Here is a 5,418-nt window from a genome sequence, read left to right on the forward strand (position 1 = left end):
TGGGAGCGCGCGCGCCCCGCCCCGCCCCGCCCCCGGCACGCCCCCGAGCTGGCCCGACGGGAGAGAGGGGTGGAAAGAGAAGTGGCAAATGCTCCCAAGCTCTCCTAGATCTGTTTCTTAATACCAGTCTCCATGCCTCTGGGCTTCTCGTTAATTACTAATTACCAAATCAAGGACCTAAAGTGTCAATGAGTGCAGCTGGCAGTCCTGGCACAGAGGTGAGAGGCGAGGCTGGCTGTCCCCAGGGCTTGTTATGGGTGACTGAGCCTCTTCAGGACTGCCAGACCGACAGCTTGGGGACAGAAGGAAGCCGTATTCACTCAGCCGCTCTGTCACTCATTCTGAATTCACCGCCAGTCATTTACTGAGCATACCTTGTGTTAGTCGTGAACGGTCAGACCCGCGCCCTGCTTGGGAGAGCCCGCCGCTGCACGAACAGCTCACTCACAAGCACCCGTGACAGGGTGTCTTGGGATCTGAGGAGGTTACTTTATTCTTCCTGGCAGGCGGGCCAGGGCAGGCTTCCCAGAGGAAGAGGCCTCCAGCTGTCTAGAAGGGTGGATAGGAAAGCAAGAGGCCCGCCAGGCGGGACTGATCAGGCACTGCCCTGGCACAGAATCTGGTCTCTATGCTCAGAGCAGGAGGGACGAATCCCTGGAGGAAGACATCTTGCTTGGAAAAGCAGAGGGTCAGTGAAAAAGGAAGACCCTCAACGAGATGGATTGACATAGTGGCTGTAACAATGGGCTCAAGTATAACAACGATTGTGAGCATGGGTGCAGGACTGAGCAGTGTTTCGTTCTGTTGTACATAGGTCCCTGTGAGTAGAAACCGACTCCAGGGCAGCTGACAACACCACCACTGAGAACATGCTGGTTGCTGAGGAAAGGGCTGAAGGGTGGAGGTGGAGATGGAGGGTGGAGGAAGATGGCTAGGTAATTGGCAAATGATGACAGGTACCTCAACGCGAAAAGATGCAGCTTCTGGGCCTGCATCTGCTTGGGGAATCCTAGGTGGAGGAGGTGGTGCATGCTGAGCCCGTGTCCCTTTTCCAAGACATCCCATCCCGACATTACCATCTTGGTAGTGTGGGTGAATGACGCTGTGGTTAGCAAAGGAAGGAGGTTGTCCAGGAAGTAAAGGGGCGAGGCAGGCAGGATTAGAGGTGACCACTGGGACAATGCCTGAGCCTCGCCTGTCATTCACAGGAAGAGGGCAGAGAGCAGTCCCCTGCTGAGGCTGGCTAGAACTTGGGAAAGGCCCCAGACATTCTTTGTGCCTCATTAACCCGTTGCTGCCTAGGTGATTCCAACTCATGGAGACCCCATGTGTTATGGAGTAGAACTGTCCCATAGGGTTTTCTTGGCTGTAATATTTGTGGTAGCAGATTGCCAGGCCTTTCTTCTGAGGTGCTGCTAGGTGAGTTTGAACCGCCAACGTTTTGCACCATCCAGGGACCTTTGTGCCTCACTGTCATAAGTGAGGGGCCCCAGGTGAATTCAGACACATCAACTTCTGTCTTCTGGACAATGGCAATGAGACCTTATATTTTATTAGTGTTTAAGGCAGATAGTAGGATTTCATCACAAGGACAGATTAACCAGTAAGCTAGGTACGCACAGGCTTAATGGTGCTTACTTACTAATCTGCAGTGCACATCTGATGTGGTGAAAACCAGGTGAAATTGTGCACTACAGATTAGTAAGCAAGCACCATTAAGCCGGTGCGTACCTTGCTTATCGGGTAATCTGCCCCTAGTCATGAGATGAAGGAAGTGAAGGGCTTTAATACAGCTTCGTCATCAGGAAGGGTCAGTCAGTGGCCGCTAGCAGTTTCATAGGGGCCCCTTTACAGAACCTGTCTCCATGGACCCTGATAACGAGGAAGCCATCTGCAGCCAACTCTTCCCTCTTGAACCTGTGACAGGTGCCGCCTGGTGCCATGAACACGTCCTCCCTCCTCTTCCATGTTAGTGGTAGAGGCTAGAGCTGCTGGTCCTTGCCACTAAAGCCTCCCAAACACCAGTCTATCCCTCATCGACTTAGAAGTTACAGAATTTTTCACTTCTCTAAGGAGCGATTAGCGTCCTAATTGTGAATTTACAGAGCCTTAGGAGGGAAAGGAGGATCAGACACCAAAACCCGAGTGGGAGGGGTCTGCGAAACCTGGTGGGCGGAGTCCAGGCTGGAGCTGGGGCCAGGCATGAGGAGGGAGGGTGGAGGAAGGCGAAACCCTCGCACGCACATACCCCTGAAGCAGCTGCACAGGCTCCCCCTCCGGGTTGTCACCGCAGCCACTTGGAGCAGCTTGGGATACTAAAACCTGCTTAGCCAGTGTGTACACAGCTAAACAGTGACCATTCTAGCAGCTTCCCCAGAGGCCTGCTGACCTAGAGAGCCGAGCCAGTGAAACAAAGAGCAGAACAGCAACGGAGCGCCCTCCCAGAAAGTTGTACAAATAAGGTCAGCACTCCTTCTGGGCATTCCCTCTGTCCTACCCGCTCCAAATCACCTACTCAAGATGCAGCCTGTAGGAGCTCAGCACAGCTACCGGCAATCCCAGAAGGGCCCGTGACAGACACCTGAGGCCTAAAAACATACCTATGTCCCAAACAACTTCCAGTCTCTGAAGTCGGCGCTGGCCAGCACAGTACTCTGGCCAGTACAGTACTTTTACAAAGCGCCTCGGTCAGGGTAGGGAACCCCTGTATGAAAGGACGCCTTCTCTCAACTGGGAGGCCGGGCAAATCCCTGCAGGGATGGTCTCCTAGGAGCTGGGACTAGTCTTTGGACAATGTGCTGGAGACAAAGCTTCAAGAGGGGTAAACCCTCCCTCTTCCTTAGGAATTTTAAATGTTTACAGAATGGGCAACTGAAAGCTGCTTAGGGGGCCACATCTGGGTCTATCAGCAACCCAGTGCCCCCCTGCCCTTCCACCCTCCCCTGGGGGAAGCAAAACCCCTGCCTTTCAACAAACTCATGGCAAGATGCAAAAACTGCCTTGCACACTTTGAATTCTCTTACAGAAATATTCAGAGACTGGTGCTTCCCAGTCACAGCCACCTTTAATAGTAGGTATTTGGTTTGAACCCACTGGCTGCTCCGTGGGAGAAAGATGTGGCAGTCAGCTTCCGTGAAGATTACAGCCTTGGAAACCTTATGGGGCAGTTCTACTCTGTCCTTTAGGGCTGCCATGAGTCAGAAACGACTGACGGCAACGGGTTTTTTTTTTTTTTGACTCAACCAGACCGCAAGAACCGTTGCAGTATGGCGCCACCTTGTGGTCTCTCCCTGCACGACATCACACCCACCAAGCCTCACTCAAACTTGCTATCAAGTGCCAGGAACCCTTCTAAACCGATACTTAATCAGCTCACTTAACCGTTACAATAAATCAGTGAAGTAGGTATTAACATGGTCATTTTCACTGAGGAAACCGAGGTAGAATTTCTCAATTTAGCAAGTGGCAGACTGGCTGGACCCTTAATTGCTATCCTCCTGTTGGGATTTGGCCCTAGCCATCCCTCACTCACCACCCCCAGCAAATCCTTCCATGGCCTAGAGGCTCAGGGTGAAACCGGAGGCTCCATTTCTATCACTGAGCTCTGGCAGGAAGCCTGGCCTGCTCTGACCCAGGATCCAACCCTTTAGTGTTAATTGCATTTTGCGCAGGTCTCTTTCCTGTGTTAAGGTGGTCCCTCTTCCTAGGAATGCCTGTCCCTCTTTTCCCTAGGCCAACATCTGGGGATGTTACAAAGTGTCCCAACTAGACAATGAATAAGACTGAATTATCGTTATCTTTGAATTATGGTGTTGGCAGAGAATATTGAATACACCACGGACCACCAGAAGAACAAACACATCTTAGTTCAGCCAGAATGCTCCTTTAGAAGGGAGAGTTGTTAAGACTTCATCTCACAAGTTATCAGGAGGGACCAGTCCCTGAAGAATGACATCATGCTTGGTAGAGGATCAGCGAAAAAGAGGAAGACCCTCAACGAGATGGACTGACACTGGCTGCGGAACAACTCAAAGCAATGACGGCGAGGATGACACAGGACGAGTGTTTCCTTGGGCCGCTGAGTCAGAACCAACTCACCCCATCTGTTGGCTTCTGTTATCTTAAATGTTCCTTCCCAGAAGGCCTTATCTAAATTGTCCTTCTACCTTATCTTCCTAGCAGTGTTATGTAACAGTTCCTATGAAACACTTTACCTTTACCCAGTGCCTGAGAGCATGCAAGTGTCATCATCTTCTTTATGGGGCAGAAAACCAACCTGAAAAAAAAGGGTGGGATCTGGGAAGACTCCAGAAGGAAAGATAAGCAATCTGAATACCAAGGCTACATTCCAGGGATGGGATGGCTTAGCTCCTAGTAGCTATTTGCCAGGAATGCTAATCAACTCCTCCCTTTAACTATCTTCCGCATAAGGCAGCTCCATTCTACCTTGAGGTCCCAGGAGCCAGGCAGATCTACACCCAGATAGCTGGCTCTCCAGCTGCCCACTCCCACTCTGGCCTCCCTACACCTGTATTTTCAAACTTCGGCTGAAAAAAAAAAAAAAAGAAAGAAAGAATGGCTTTATATGGCCACCGAGATTACAGCCCAATACTAGGGACACAGGGAGGTAGCACCAGGACCCACACCATGTTCCCGCCAGAAGCCAACACTGAGTAGAACTTCCCATCCCATCCTCAAAGACAAGACACTGAAGATTTTTTAAAAATTTTATTACATTTCAAATCAGCATGTCTGGTTCATTTCAGCTCCTTCACTGCCAAGCCTAGAGGGAAAGAGACAAAGGCGAGTCATTCAGAAGATACATTTGTACCGCTGCCTGATGTTGTACTTCAGCTGAACAGAGCTCACAAAACTCAGAAATTAAGCCCACCCAGGGAGCTTTTACTTAAAATATTAAGCTACTTGTCCAATAACAAAAACGTTCCCTCTCAGACTTTATAAAAAGGCTCCCAATTAATTTGGACAAAGCCCAAGCTGCACTGGTTGACTGTCACTCTGAAGTGGCCTTCAGAACCTCCCGAGCCCCTTGCCCCCCACGTGGTGCCGGCTCTCCCACAGCTCTCGACAGCACCCCAGTCTCCGCTCTGTATACCACCAGGACGCCCCTCTGTTAACCTATGCTCACATCCCATTATATTCAATCACAATGCCCTTACTTCTGCACACAGCAATTACCAGTGCCCACCTCAGGGGCGGGGAGCAAGAACAAGACAAAGAGAAACCTTCCCCTGGCCAAGGCAACTATTCTGGTGCTGGATGTCATCTCTGAGAACCCCAATTATTCCCTGCACTACAAACAGCAAGAGCAGACACGTAGAAAAACCACAAAATGGGCTTTCCAAAATCTGGGGATGATTCTGAACAGAAGGTGAAACATCAACCCTCCACATTTTTGGT

The 5,418-nt window shown here is 50.7% G+C and overlaps 1 long non-coding RNA gene across 2 annotated transcripts in view; it reads right to left on the minus strand.

Annotated features, from left to right (window-relative positions):
* Nucleotides 1-4,713: 4,713 nt before the first annotated feature.
* LOC111820167 (uncharacterized) overlaps nt 4,714-5,418 on the minus strand; it is a 4,643-nt gene continuing 3,938 nt past the window's right edge. For both annotated transcript variants that reach the window (XR_002823707.1, XR_002823708.1), the window contains exon 4: nt 4,714-4,783. This is a non-coding gene — a long non-coding RNA (uncharacterized LOC111820167). The remainder of the gene's footprint in view (nt 4,784-5,418) is intronic.

The sequence above is a fragment of the Trichechus manatus genome, unplaced genomic scaffold, assembly GCF_000243295.1.
Source record: "Trichechus manatus latirostris isolate Lorelei unplaced genomic scaffold, TriManLat1.0 scaffold00028, whole genome shotgun sequence".
NCBI classification, from domain to species: domain Eukaryota; kingdom Metazoa; phylum Chordata; class Mammalia; order Sirenia; family Trichechidae; genus Trichechus; species Trichechus manatus.